This window comes from Struthio camelus, chromosome 2, assembly GCF_040807025.1.
Source record: "Struthio camelus isolate bStrCam1 chromosome 2, bStrCam1.hap1, whole genome shotgun sequence".
Taxonomy (NCBI): domain Eukaryota; kingdom Metazoa; phylum Chordata; class Aves; order Struthioniformes; family Struthionidae; genus Struthio; species Struthio camelus.
Window position 1 is genome coordinate 107,715,900 of NC_090943.1, and position 16,110 is coordinate 107,732,009.

Consider the following 16,110-nt stretch of genomic DNA (forward strand, 5'->3'; position numbering starts at 1 on the left):
TTTGTTCTATCAGCCTCAAATTGCACCTTCAAATTACGCCACACTGTCTTAAATATAATGCGATTTTTTTACGCCGACAAATTTAAAATATAATTAACAAAGAGATCCAAGCCACAAATAATCTTTTGTTATTGTCTTGTATTACATTTTTAATGTTTATTCATGTTTTGCAGGAATAAAATGAGTCTCCTCTGCTAAGAAAAAAAAAAAGAAAGAGAAATAGAAGAAAAATCTCTCTCTCTATATAGACATATAAAACCAGAAATACAGATCTATAGCCAGAGTAATTCCCTGAAAAGGTAATAAATCAATCTAACTGCATATACATATCTCAATAGAGACAGCATACAGCATTAGGTAAACTTTAATACCAGGATAACTAGCTCAAGCCTACTGTATATGTGAGTTTACTTATTTAGTATGTATGTGTAGAAGCACGCTATAGGCCTGGTAATTCAAAACAAAAACAAACAGTGAAATCCTTATGATGTGACCTCGATGGTATTGTTTGAATGTTCGGCATTGTACTGTAAAAATCCTTTTTCTTATTTGGGAAAAATTCATACAGAGACGCTGCAAGAAGATTTTGTGTTCTGCCGAGGACGAGTGGCGCAGGTCAGGAGGTGATGACAAGGAGATATGACCACGGTGCCAGCAGGTCAGGTTTATAAGAAAGAAGAGTATAGATTCCACCTCTTTTCTACCTCTTTTACCTACCTAAACCATAGAGAACAGGTCATTTGGCCTTCACATAGCTAGAACTAGTCTACCCATTTAAGAATACGTAGCAATACATTTGGTATATTTCAGAATATGCAGTGATATTTTTGTAAAAATATCATCGCTGTGTGATCCAGTGATAATCTTTCCATCTTCAGCAGCAGTTGTGCCTGCATCAGACATGCCTTTACTTCTGCCTGTCTAGACCATTTTTCTCTTGTTTGTATTGTGAGGTCTATCCTGCACACCAGCATTATCAAAGATGCATCATTTCTGGCAAGTGCAAGCAAAATGATGAAATCAGGTATGCCCCTATCCATAATTTAGGGAAAAGCTATCTGTTTTAATACATTAATACTATAATTTGCAAGCAGTGTCTTTTTTTTTCCAAAGTGCTATACAAATATAACAATTTTCATCTATGCATAATATCACCAGCTAAAGAATATATTTAAAAATAAATTATCTATCTTAAGCAATCTATTTAAGGAAAGGCTAATTTTCCCCAGAGAATTATTTTCGCAAGGACTGAAAGATAAAAGAATCAAGACTTGTGTACAGTTCTGCTACATCCCAAAGGCAAATATATATATATATATATGTGCATATATATATATATATATATATATATGCTGAATCAAAAACAGACTTTCAAATTACTATATCACTTGATCACTGCTTAGTGGCACTAGCGAATGACAAATATAGCTAAATACTTCCAAATGCACAGTAAAAAAATATCATGTCCGTATATCTCCCTGACAGGTCTTCATGCATTTCACATTTCAAAAGCGTGACAGGGATCTTATTTCTAAGATAAATTCCCCTATCTACTTATTTCCTCATGTATTTATTGTGGATCTAACCTTCTACTACAAGAAATAAATAAGCAGGTTAAGTAGATGGTATCTTTTAACAAATAGTTTCTCCAGACTGTATTACAACTTTATGAATGACAAAATAAATCCCTCATTTTTAAATCCACCAAGACGTACATTTAACAGTATTGCACCTATTGAACCGCAATGTGTACTCTATTATTCACACACAATAAAAATGTTAAAATAACACTAAGAGTCTGTCTTTGAAGTGACAAAAGCCAGAAAAATAAGAATTAAAGCTGCAACTCCATCTCTAACTAACCCCCGCATCCTTTGGTAGCAGTCCAAGTAAGGTTTCTGACATTTCTTAAATTCCCTTTTTATTATTGTATTTTTTGGTATGCCTCTCCTTCAAAAATAGAAAAAGATCAGAGGAGGCTACGGTGATCGCTGCTAATACTGATTTCTACCTGTCTCAAGTTCAGAGACCCTACAGCAGGTCAGCGACTTTAGTTTATGTATTTTTTTTTAATAGACAGCTGTTAAATTAATCAGGTATTGTTTCTTTATTTTCTTTCTATTCTTTTCTTTATTTCTCGGCGTTTGCAGGCTTAGAGTGTTTTAGCTGTTTTAGCAAGTTTCTGTAGTTCACCTCCAACTGTTGCATCAGAATTTTCTTCAAGAATTAATGATCTAAGTTTAAGGCAGTATTTTTATATTTCTATCTCTGTTGAAAGGTCATATTGAAGCACAGGATGCCAGCAGCACTGCTGCTCATTTCCTGATGGATTGTGCCCACTTACAGTTAGTAAGAGGCATAATTTTCTTATAGGAAGAAGTGGTAGTATCACTAGTGGCCATAAACTGGTTGGCAGCAGCAGAATGTAGTTTACAAGGAATGTAAATGAATGTATCCATGCAGAGTTTATTAGAGTATTTTTTTCTCACAGGACTCCTGGGTTCCTCACCACTGAGGATGGCCCTGCTCTACAGGCATCATAGGGTGGAAAAGACTTTTCTCTGTCAGAATACTTCTCACTTCAAGTTTTCTGAATAGATTTTTTTCTCTTGGAAAGTAACCTGTATGCCTGAGCTCCTTCTCCACCAAACCGTGCTGTCTGGGCAGAGGGAAGGTATGATGTGCACCTACGTTTCCTTAAAACCTCCAGCACCAGCGCATCCAGTATTGCAGCTTCATCTGGGATGGTAAAAGCACTCCAGAGTTTTCCCGCTTACCTGAACCCTCAGAGCACTCCTACGGGTAGCCTGCATGTCTCCAGTGATGACACTTTCCCCTCATTATTTATTGCCTTGTGGGCTCAAAAATGGCCCGGAACAGCCTAGCAGCAGCTGTGAGACCTCAGTCTTTTTTCAAACTTGCCCCAGTTATCTCAACATAGGGCCAAAAAAAAAAAAAGAAAAGAAAAGAAAAAAAAAAGCAATTCCAGCAATGGAAAGTAGAATTTTAAGGACATATTTTTGAAAGCATTTAGGTACCTGTGTATGCGGCTCAGTACATAGGCCCTTTAAAAATAACTCCAGATACTGTTTTGCGTCTACAAATGCCTTTTAAAATGGTTCTAAACTACTTTAACCAAAAGCAGAGATGTCTTGTGAAAAAGGCAGAATTAGAATCTGATTTTTAGCCCTTAAAGACGGGCAGACTTTTTTCTCTCCTAAAGTTCTTATCTACAGAATGAGGCAGGGACCTCACTCATCACATTTCTTTAAAATTTCTTAAGTGAAGCAAAATCCGACAGACAGGAAGATGATCCTGAACTACCTACAGAGCATGATCTATCCTGTGCCTTAAATGAGGCAGGGATTCTGTGTGTTAAAAAGAGGGTGAAAGAACGCATAGCTGAAAGGTACATGAAAATAGGAAAAAAGATGAAATTAAAGTTGAGTGGCATCTTATAACTTTCAAAAGCAAAACTTAACATAGGTTTTTAACTTTTAATCTCTTCACTTTCTTAAAGAGCATGTATGAACAGCAAAAATTCCTAATTCCAAATTGTTGAACATAAGCTCTCACATGATCCATCAATGCAGCCAGTATAAATTTCTACCACAATTCATAAAACAGACAACAGCTATCCTTTACATGAGCCAATGGTGGAAGAGCGACTCTCTGCATTAGATTTCACTAAAATTTGCTGAGGGCACAAGAGCCTAACAAATCCCAGGTTAAATTCAGATTTCTGGCTGAAAGCACACACTACAATTTATCAGCTCTTCTGTCCCTACATTACATCCCCTCTTTCCCTTTGCTTACTGTTTTTTGAGTCTGTACTCAGGTATTTTTTTCTTCAGGTCCTCCATCTTAGCTCCCACCTTTGCCATCTGCCTTGCGGCTCCCTAAATCCTCCTAAACCCATCCCAGCTTCTTATGCTTACTCTTATCCCACAATGTTCACACTTCACAGATTTTTAGCCAAATGACAAGTGTATCTCCAAGTATGAGAAAATTAAATTTCATTCTAGTATCTGAGGTATGCCTAAAATTAGGACGCATGAATTGTGTGTTCTTCATTTCCTCTATCTCTCCTCTTTGCAAGCCAAAATCTCCAAGGTAGGATTACAGAGGAAACAGGTACAACTGATATTTTCCAATCGGAAGTTATGCATAAGAAACCATTTAGATCTTGGGCCTTGAAATCTAATGAAAAGCTACATTTTCAGGACTTGAATCATTCAAAATTAATGGTGGGGGAAAGAGGCTTTAAAAATGCCATAGTAATTTTTTAGTGTTCAACCCAGATGATTGTTAGTTCAACTATTACTTCACATATTACTATAAGAAGTCTATACAGAAGATATTGATAGTACAGTCACACTGAGTATGAGTCCATCACGTCTTTCTGGTAAGCACTGAATAGAAGGACAAGCTTCCTAAAGGGCAGAAAGGAAATGTGGAAAGGAAATACTCTCCCCTCAAGAAGATTACAAGTATTTAAGGAGACAGGCGTGGTAGTAGGATGGAAAGCTGGGCAACATATCTAAAAGCAACACTGAATTGGGTACCAGTTCTGCAGATGACCAAAACTGGATTATGACCTTAAGTTCCAACCTCTATTTCAACAAGAAAGTACATTTCTCTAAATTCACAAAAAAGTTATCCTGAAATGCATATTGTTTTCCCTTTGTTATTCTGGTGGCTCACAGTCTGTGCTCAAAATATATAATCTGTATACATCTTAAAACATCATTCACCACTGAACTATAACCATTGTTAAGCAATTGTTTTAACTTTGAATGCCAATAAATGACTAAAAAGGGATTGTTTTAGACATCTAGTTCTCCTTTGAAAAGGATGCTTGCATGAAAGAATTGCATACCTAAAAAATGGAGGCATTTTGGAAAATTAAGCCAGGTATAAGGTGATGTATCACATTCCTGAGGGGAAAAAAAACCCCTGAAGTCTCTCAAAAATGGAACTGAGGGGTTCTGCATTTATCAGCACTCAAATTTCTTCAGCTCTGAGGAAAAACCTGTTCTCACAGCTGCCATTACCACAACTCTCAGTGTTAAAATAAGATTGTTGTCTGTGACTTGTGCATCAGCAGTAGGTTATACTGATCAATTTCTGACCTTAGTTATAGCTTTGAAATATTGCCAATTTCAAATTTACCTGTCCTAACTCACTGAGCTAAATGCACTGTTTTACAGAAGTGACAAAATTGGTCCATTGCCTGCGAAGCAGAAGCACAGCAGGGAAAAATGGGGGCCTAGAGTTAAAGGTTAGTTAAGAATTTCACTGGTGATATATAAGCCAGAAGAGCATATACCTTATTCTTGTATATCTCTTTTAACTCTGCAGTACAGTTTGAGGTAAAATGTAGTCAAAATTTATTTCTGTCACTTTCACAAGCATTTATGACTCTGAAAATAGTTATTCTGTTGTGGTGGCAGGTACTATTTTCACATTGTTGCTTTTCAGAATAGAACAACACTTTAAATTTGTATCTTCCAATTTTAAAACATTTTAAAATGGAACCAAGTATAAGTGAAAATGGACTAAAGGTTACTTTATGTGTGGAAAACAGCCTTACGAGCCAGCTGAAAGACATGATGCAACCGCCAGCCACAACCTCATGATTCCCATTGTATTCATTAAGGCATAATGGAAAGTTTAAAATTTATCATCTTCTACAGTGTTATAACATTCTGTCAATTTTATAACATTAATCTTTCTGCAGAGCTTTTTATAACATACAATCACTTAAAATAGTGTCACAGCCTACTGTTTAATGCACATAAAGGTATGTTTCATTAACACTACTCTGTGAGTTTTTATTAGGACAAATATATAATGTAGAAAAAACTGAATATCTGTATATAATAGTAATGATTCAAAACCTTTTATATCAATAAAACTTACGGTTTCATTTGAACACTTTTTTCTTTACCTACAATTGAACATAGCATTGGAAAAAGAAAACTCCTGGATTAATACAATCTAATGAAACAGTGCTATGAAGTAGGCCATTCTTTTGCAGTTCCATTACCTTTATCAATTGTTATCCATCATAAATTTCTCAGTTGTGACTACAGTGCATGCTACTTACACATAGATTTTTTTTTTTTCCTGGAAGAAAAGCTTGCTCTACCCTAAAACTGCTCTTAATAAATTGATAATTCCACAGTCTGGAAAATCTCATAGATTTATAATAGATCCTAGGTGACAAAATGATAGAATAGTTTGAATTCTTTAGAAGAAAATAAATCAATTGACCAAACACTCCGTAGAGTATTTTGCATAAGCACAACTAGCTCATGGCCTGCAAACAGACGAGGGGAAAAAAAAAAATTAGAACTGCAATTCAATCTATAAACTAGCCTGAGTGGGACTCACCCACGTGTTTTCAATCAAAGGTCTTTAATTTTGAAAAGTACCATACACTATACTGAAGTTTAGAAGATCAAACCAGATTCGAACCGCAAGGATCTACACGCTTCTACGCATAGGTTCTGTTACCAAATGTTTGTACCTCTCCAAGGAAGATGAGATGCAGGTGCCTTGGAATACCATATATCTTCCAAAGGTTACGTCAAAAAGTCATTCATATCCTTAGGACGTCTCCAGAGACCAAAACAGTTTAAAGAAAATCTTGTCTTTAGAAACACCTTTCAGTTTTAATTGTAATTTAACCATCACATATCTTCAAGAATTTCAGAAATGTCCTTCAATATCCTTTGGTAATGGAAGGCAAATGAAGATAATCAAATATTTGAACTCAAAACTATTGGTACCTTGATATTACCTGTTGTTTCCTCTTTCACAAAGGGAAAACGGTTTCTACATTTTAACAATGGTCTTGATCTTTGCTATCCAAGATGGGGTGGGGTGGGGGACTGGGTTCCCCCTCACTTTGGCAATCTAGCAGTTCTCAGTCGTAACATTAGTAGTGTATAGCAGAATAGCAACACTGACAATGTGCAGGGTCATCAGAATAAATAACTCCTGAGAGCCAATACAAACAGCTCACAGACCGCTGGATGCTTCATAAGCGGTGGCACACACTAATCTTGAGCCAAATCTTATAGTCTTCTCTTAAACAGAACTCCCACTCACATGAGACTTGACCCGTGAGTAAGTTGTCTCATGAATGTTTCCAAGACAGGACTATCAAGAAAGAGCTTCACTGAATACAAAGTTAATAGTTTAAACCCTGAAAAGAGTTTTCCTATAAAAAGTTTCCTCTTTAGGATTAGAGATCTAACTATGTATAAGATTGTAGTCTAATCAATAAAATATTTGCCCACAAATAAATACTATCAGACCTGGGTAGGGAAAGTAATTATCTTCCTTTCAGGCTTCTGACTACCCCTGTGTTCAAGCACCTCTACTTATAAAAAAACACAAATAAAACTCATCTCTGTATATTCACCAAATGCTGGAGATAAACAGCACATCTGTAGTCGGTTAGTTTGACCGTTCTTGTATTTCTGATTTTTCTATGATGTTAAAGTCTTCTATCCTTTGCATCCAAAAGGAGTACAGCATAAATAATGGCTAGACACCAAGAGATAAGAGTCTAAGAAGCTATCCTGCCTCCTCCCCCAATTAATTTCCAGTTTTATTAAAATCTTGATAAAAACCCACTTTTTACCTCCTTGAGGTTTTTTTAAATGTGATGAAAACTAATCTTTTACTAACAAAACAAACAAAACACAACGAGTTTAATTTAGGTCACAGTGACATCAGAGAGGTTTATTTATTGCCAACTTTGTTGCATCCAACAAAGCTTTAATCTGTGACATGCTGAAGCTTGTAAAACAGCAAAGTGGTATGCTATCAGAGAAACTACACCACGCCATATATTTCTAAAAAGTTTGGTGTCAAGCACATTATGCTCAGCAAGATCATCAAGGAGAAAGAAAAGGGATTTGGGGTTTTGTTTATTTGTTTGTTTTCAGCTTTCACAGCTGAAACAGTCTTTGAAAATGCCTATAAAGACTTCACGTACTGAGAGACAGCTGTTTTCATGTAGCCAGAGATGACGAGAGCATAATGTTTTTATGAAGTTGAAAATCCGGGCAGACCTGAGGTTTTACAAAGGAAAAGCGTGAGAATGAAGGCTTCCCTCCATAAACTGCAGAGCTCATCCAGTAGCTGGAAGATACGGCATCAGCAGAAGGGTGGGAAGACCAGAAGACTTCAGCACTTACAGGACAAGGATTGTTTTGTGTGTCATTGTTCAAGCCAGGGTTTTGTTAGGTGTTATGGCAAAAGAAAAGGAGGACTGCACCGGCTGAGGAGTCAAGGATTTTTGAGACCCATCGTGGGCTTTTTGTACCAAAAAGCACTTCAAATCCAACCACATTTGGCTGACAGCCTCCAACCCTAAATATTTTAGGAGCACCTCGTGCCCTTGGAAATCCCAAGCCATTACAGAGAGATTCAGAGAGCCCGGAAAATGGCAGCAGTCCTGAGGGATGCGTGGCTGTTAAGAACATGGCTTAACGCTTTTAAAAACGATTTTACTTGCCTGAAGAAGGTTCTTCTGAATTCTGACCAAATGAATATTGGGAAGCAGAGTAAAAGACTATGTATTTGTCATTCAGCTATTTCTTAATTACATTTCATATATGTTAATGTACTTCCCTTGCACTTTTTCTATTATCAGAGTTACTCAAATCCACATGCCAGACAGTGATAGTGTGTATCTGGTGTGTAATTTTAACCTGACTTCAGATATCAACAGGAAAACCTCATCTGCCTGAGAGAAGTGTGGATTGCACTGTTTCCTCATAAACATTCCCCAAAAGATCAAATTACAACAGAGAGTCATTTATGACATAACCTTGTTTTGTAAATGCTTTTAAATAAATAAATAAATAAATACTTTGATTTTGAAAACTTCATTTTAAAGGTGCTTTCTAAAGAAATAAATTGTTCCACCGCTGTAACAACTAACAAAGCCTGGCTTACTATTGATGTGTGTTAGGTGTTCTTTTATAGACTGGGGAGAGAGAAGAGAAAGTTTCCTTAGACTTAGAACAGACCTAGGCTTTTTTTAAATATGATGAAATAGAATAGATTTCAAACACACAAAGGTGCTGAATTCCTATAATTTTTCCCCCCCTGCAATCAAACAGCTCAGTTAAATAGGTATTTAACAGAAGAAGAAAATTAAAATTTTGAATTTAAAGAAAAAATCAGCTTTCTATTCAACTAGTTCTATTTTTTTAATATCTTTGATGTTTTTAATTTAGTTTCACATGAGATCATATTGAATAAAATAAACCTGTCATTTATTACAAAATTCAAAAAGAAAAACAGAAAATCCCTTAAAGGAAAAATAAAACTATATACCGAAAAAAATCGTATCACACACTTAATAAAAATTTAAAATAAGAAAAATGGCAATATGCCTTTTTTCATCTTTGCAGTTGATAACATTAGAGATTGGTTTTTACAAATTTACTTATTTTGATTTGTATTTAGACAAATATCTTTACAGCCTCACAAGAGAAGAACAGCTGGTTTGTGATTTTAATACATTCACAGAATAAGAGTCCACAGTTGTCAAGGCAAAGCAATATCAACTTATATTACGATTTTACTGACATCGGTAAAATATCAGACAAACTCAGTTTGACTCAAATCAGCTATAAGCACTATTTTTTCTAAATCTAATATTATTATAATGCGATTTTTCATTATTAGTCCAATTCAACTTGTATTGAAGTCAATGAGATTATACTGAGTTCTATAAGTATTAGATCAGGCTCTGTGATGATGCTACAGCTACAGCAAAATGACTCTTGTCAAAAGGACTAAGATAAAGTACATCAGGCTTATATTGTTAACAAATTATTAGTTTATTAAAAACTGAGTTTCCAAATTCTCATTTACTTTTCATCTGTTTGTTTATTGTATCTCAGCGAGTATAATCAAAACAACTGCTCATTCTCATTTTACATCTTCAGGGTTTTGTCTACTGGCATAATATGCAGAACACGGTTTGCCAACAACACAGGAAGATATTTAAATTCAAGTAAAATGCATCCCTTAGAATTTTGTTTGTGTTCCAGCAAAGGAAAGTCCAATACTGACCCTTAGAAGATTTTACAGTATTTGTAAAAAAAATTAAATTGGAAGCGTTGGGTCAATCTATCAAGATCGCTTTGAAACTTAATTTTGGTAAGATTTTATTTCGTTTCCCCTGTGATTTAGATAAAATACCATAGCACTCAGTTGGCATAAAATGCAGAAGTAGGTTGACTTAACAATATTATTTGTGCTAACAGCTGAACTCAGTATAGTGTGAGACAATAAGACTGATATAATTGTTTTAATATAACATGCAAAATGTTGCACATGTGGAATACAAGAACCGAGAGCAGAGAGGAATATTATACATCTGAGAAAAAAAATGAAAATCTTGCTAAAATTCACGGTCTTTTTAATATCACACATTTTGCTAAAATGCCAAGTGCTATTCAGAGGGCTGTGATGAGTCCTAAATCATATACATTCTGTCTACTGTAAAAACTGCACATTTAAAAATAACTAAAACTAGTATGTCTAAACTACAACATACAAACTGATGTACAATCTCATTAAAAATACACTGATATTTCTGTAGAAAGCATCTCAAGATTCAATAGGAAAAAAAGGCTACTTGGGCTTTTTTATGTAGTATTTATCACTATTTTTAAGATAATGTTTAACATTAACGTGCCAGCCGAAGCTTTCTTCTCAGAAGGTTAACTCTTGGAAATTAAACAAAAATTAGCACATGGAAAGTGTTTAATTGTTGTTCTCTTCCTATTTTTAAATAGGAGAGGTGCATAACATTACTAAGATAAGCATGTATTTTTAATTAAGATGCTATCATTTGAGGTTGTGATTCCTAAGCCAGTTTACTATTTCAAAATGCAGTTCTCCTTCTAAATATAAACACAAGAGGATTAGAGCATTGTTGCACAAATCATTACACTTTTAACAGCTGGTCATTTATGGTCCCTAACATTTTGGGAACAATAGCACTATGAACAATTGACTTGATACACTGAAATGCCTTCTTCCGCCAGGTACGTTGCTCTAATGGGTCAAGTTTCTGTCGTAGCTTACCTTTTTGTGACCCGGAGATTAATTTTATTCAGATTATTCCTGTGAATTCTAAAGGAGCCTTTTAAAATGTGCAGCAGAACTTATAAGCGCTCTGAAGTCTATGATTCAAACAAGTATTTGCATTTCCTATGGTTTCACCCTAAATCATTAGATTAACAAAAAAGTGGATCTGCAGTATGACAGATTACTCTTCTTAAACTATATTTCAGATGTATTTCAATCATATTTTATTAACCTTTAAAATTAAACGACATCCGAAGATTTAGGAGATTAAATGCCATTACAAACTATTAGATTATCTTCCCTATTATACTGTAGTTTTCTTTCTAAGTTTTCCCTTTCACCCTATCGATAGCAAAATATATCCCTGACAATAGCAAAAAAGTATTTGGCAAGGTTAAGTCATGGACTGTCTAATTACTGGCCACAGAGTAACTTTGAAACCATTCTTGAATAATAATTTCCATGATACAAATAATGTATAGACAATCACAGTTAATGTCAAAACCAGGGTATTTTTCCAAGGAAGGTCTGGCCTGATGTAGCATCAGGAAAACGACAGTACCATGAATGATACACCATTATCAGCATCTTCAAACTTCAGAGAGAAACAACGCTCATTCTCAAATATGGTGACACTGAAACGAAAATAGATACACAGAACATATGCACAGGTTGTTCTACTCCTCTATGGCGACTGCTTATTTTTTTCAATTGACCTGTGTACTTCCTCCCTTCAGGAGGGACTGTTCAGCTATTGCTAAAAAATACCAATTTTTTGAAGGACTCTCATTTCTAGACATTTTTCCAAGCTGTAAGGCTGAGAGTGCTAAACACGTTTCCTCTTCAAGTACTTATCCTAAGGTGTTGTCTGCTCTTTTAGCTGGAAGCAAACCTCTAGTAAATTCCTATTTATCTCCTTGCCAATCAAGGAGTGAATGACTGACAGTAACAGAGCCTTATCTAGGACTCCTGTCTGCGGTGCGTTCTGCTAAATGATGTCATCGCTCCAGCAAAAGAAAATAAGCAGATTATTACAGTGACTAGAAGCAAACTAAACATTTGGATTTTTGCATGGACAGATTTACACACTGTCTGTCAGATAAAGCACAGTTTGCCTGCTGCTTACACAACAAGAATGCGCCTGACAGCTTCTTCCCAGCTTTAGTATCTGATTACATAAATAGGCCATTCCCCACCATTCCTGAAGACTGACAGTCTGTCTTAGTTTAAAGAGCAATTTCTGACTATCAGCCTTTCTGTCTGGCACACGAGGCTGATTATCATCAGGACGCTTCCTGGAGGTCCAAGCAGTTGGTTTTTCCCTTGCGCTCAGGATGTTACAAAAGTTGTAGCCACAAGAATATGAAGAAAATGAAAAAAACGCTCACTAAAAAATTACCAGCAGTGGCTCAACACTTACATCCTCTGTTTCGGTGAAAACTCTCACTTGACTTCTCTGAGGACTTGGATAAAGATTTTAGGTGACTGCTATTTTCAGGGAATATAAAAAACTAGATCTGGGGTAAAACCTCTTCCAAAAAAAAAAAAAAAAGACAAAAGTCAAAGAAAAAGAACAAACACACACACACCATCAAGTAACAGCTAACTACTCGCATCTTTTTCATGACTCATTTTCAAGAATTCATACAGCAGCTTTGTTGTCCAAGTTAGCAGTTGCACTCCCAAATTAAACTTGAAAACTGTCACATAAAGGACCTTCATAACCTTGCGCGTGTTTTTGCATTAACTGCGCAACGATTAGTCTTTTTAAATAATTCCACTTTTCCAAATCGTATTTCAATAAAACTGTGCTTTAAATTAGATGCGTTTTACTGTCGCTAGTCGACGCAAATATTTTTAAGGTACGAGCGTGTAAACGACGTTCCATTTTTCACAGCTAAATGTATGCAGGTGTTAATGAACTTATTTAAAAAATGGTTCTGAGCACCGAAAAGGGTAAACACATAATAACTCTGCTGTTTACAATGGTAAACAATCACAAGTCATAACCACAATATTGTTCCTAGTTATTTCAGCTATAACTTGCAAGGCCTCATAACCAGACAAACCAGATGAAATATGTTGCTGCAGGTCTGCTGTGATGGATCCCTCTGAAATATCCACATTATTGCTTTTATTTTATTATGTACCACACTTCATAACTGTACACAGCAGAGTACAATAAAAACTGCACTACACTCCTTTAAGTACTTATTAAATAGGTCAAAAAGTTACCATAACAAATAACTTGCTCTACTCAGGGTCCATTAATAACACATCTTGTTGGGACTCTAAAACAAACATGGGGGGAAAACAACAGACTTGCAGAGAAGTCTCTATTATTCGGTTCTGTTGCTTCGCAGTTTGCACTGAAGGAGCATGTTAGTCATTAAATCGCTCAGACAACTGCTATTCTTAAATATTAGAATTCACACAAGATGTAAAATTGGGCTATATACAGATTTGTGGGAAGGGAAGGGGCAGGCCTGTATTTTCACCTTACACGTCAGTTCATCTTATCTATGGAAATAAGAAACTCCACAAAGCCTAGTGCTAAGCTGGGGTCCCAATTCTCCTACTCGTAGGAACCGTGAGAGCTAGGATTTTGACTCCAGCCCATCTCTACAAAACGTTTCCCCCCTGACCACAGCATTCTTAAAATTCTAATTCCTACATCCAAGCAAAGGACTGGAAAAGAAAAAATAACAGACACGGGCACTAGACAGGAATTTAAGAGGGAGGGAGCCACCAGAAGGCTGCCAGCAGGCGCAGAAGCTGCGGCGGCCCAAGCCAAGAGGGGCCAGAGGGCAGATCCCGGCCAGCGAACGGGGAGGATCAGGCGGAGGCTGAAGGGAAACGAGACCCTTGGGGCATGGAAGAGTACGTGGGGCATTAAAACCAGGGAGGGAAGGAAGGAAGGAATCGCAAACCAGCATCTCAAATGATTCGGGGAGCCCTTGCGGGAGACTGCAGCCCTGCTCCTGGTCCAGGTGAGATCCAGGTGGACACCTGCAGTGCTGAAATCAGCCTGCGCACGGATGAGGGAGCTGCAGCAGTTAAGAGGTGTAGGTATGAAGGCAGTAACCCAAATTCTATCAGGGTAGTAGGAGAGGCAAAGATAAATATAGACAGTGCTGAAGAAATGGCAACAGGCAGATATACAGACTATACAAGGTGGTTGAGAAGTGGGAGAAGGAGAGTTCATGGTCAGGGAAAGATGTTAAGGTTATGGGCGCAGAGACAGATGGAAGGCCTGGATGAGGGGAGAGAAAAGACGGAGCTACGTTTGAAGCTGCTGTTCTTGCTCAAAGGGAGCCATTCTGTCTTACATAAAATATAAAAGACTCTTGCAGAAGAAAATATAGATAAACACACATAATGGTGCCACAAAACAGACACATCGATACAAACTGAATTTAAAACATGAAGTATATATAGCAGGAATTATGTTACACTTGGTCAAACTCTGATTTAAGTGAAAGAAACTGAAGCCCTTGATGACCTCACTATTTTACTCTTGTTAACTTATGGAGTAAAGAATCAATGCTATATTATTTGAAAGTTCAATTAAAAAAAAAAAAAAAAAAGCTTTTAGTCTGTGGAACTGAAAAATGCTCAGGAATATTTTTTCTTCAGCAACCAAGATGCATATGTTGATCATCACTGTTACTTTTCTAGAACATGAATGATGCAGAATATGGTACTTTTTAATGACTTTAAATAGCTATCTGCCATTTACAATGATGCGGAAATAAATGAAATAAGATGGTTTTTGTTAGTTTGTTTTTGCAGAGAGGCTAGTTTCTAGGAAATAAGTTTTTTAGTTGTTAAAGAGTATCCTAATCATATATATCTGAATCTGATTACCAAAAAAAAAAAAAAATCAGCAAAATGAAATAAATTACTCATAAATCACATTAATAAGTGGGGTTTTAACTATCTGTAGCATGTAGAATATTAACATCTGATGTGCCTATGAATAGTCATTCCTACTAGTATACATTAAATGTTGTAATTGGTTTAAATCAGCATGGGCCATCTGTCTTTAATACTCTTATTACAAGGCAGTAAGCAGAGAACTATTAGAGCTGCAGTATAAGCTGTAAGATCTTTACCCGTTCTTAAATCATTTAAAAATAATGAGAGCTTTAGCCTTTATCTAATTAACGAGTGCCTTCTTTGAATTAGAAAAACTGTATCATTTAGCCCACGGTTGTTTAGTAAATTGGCTTGGTGGCATGTAAGCTAATGCAGGGTAGCAGTTGCAGTGTCTTGTTCCTGGCTTCTTATTACTTGAATTATAATTCAATGATCACCTTAGATCATGGGCTATTCATAAATCAGAAGCCTGACATCAGATGAAAAATTGTATTAATATATGAAACTTATTATATAGTACAAACTGCTCTCTTGATAAATTACATTGTTCAGGCTTGACAATGATTGCATTTAAAACATTATTCCTGTTTGCTGTTTTACAGACTGAAACCTCTTCATGAAAAATTTACAATGCTCCTCTGTGTTTTGGAGTCAGAGGGCAATAGAAGCAAATGGCAGACATAACACCATACTTTAGATTTGCTGGCAGCAGCAGAGGACTGAAAACACTTTTAAGTGTAGCAAAAAAAAAAAAAAAAAAAAGCCCTCAGCTGCATTCTTAGTATCTACATTTCTAGCTTTATGAAGATACTAATTGTCCTCTGCAGCAGAAGCACAGTAAATAATGAAATTTTAATTTCAGCTTTCTGGATTGCTTTCTTCTCCTATATAGGTGCATGTTTCACAGAAATTTATAGCTTTAGAGGAAAAAATAAAGGGGCAAACCCATGAAGTTTAATTTGAATTGAGGCCGAGCTCCTTAGATGATGCGTTATGACAAATGCTTTTTGCCAAGGCTGACTGGGTTACTCATGCTGTAGTTCCATATTATTTACATTAATTACATGAAGGCTGCTTTGTTAATGGTACATTCTGGTGTGGGTC

At 36.1% G+C, this 16,110-nt stretch overlaps 1 protein-coding gene across 3 annotated transcripts in view; it reads right to left on the bottom strand.

The window, feature by feature from the left end:
• Nucleotides 1-16,110, bottom strand: part of ZNF407 (zinc finger protein 407) — a 348,707-nt gene that overhangs the window by 144,361 nt on the left and 188,236 nt on the right. The window lies entirely within an intron of this gene.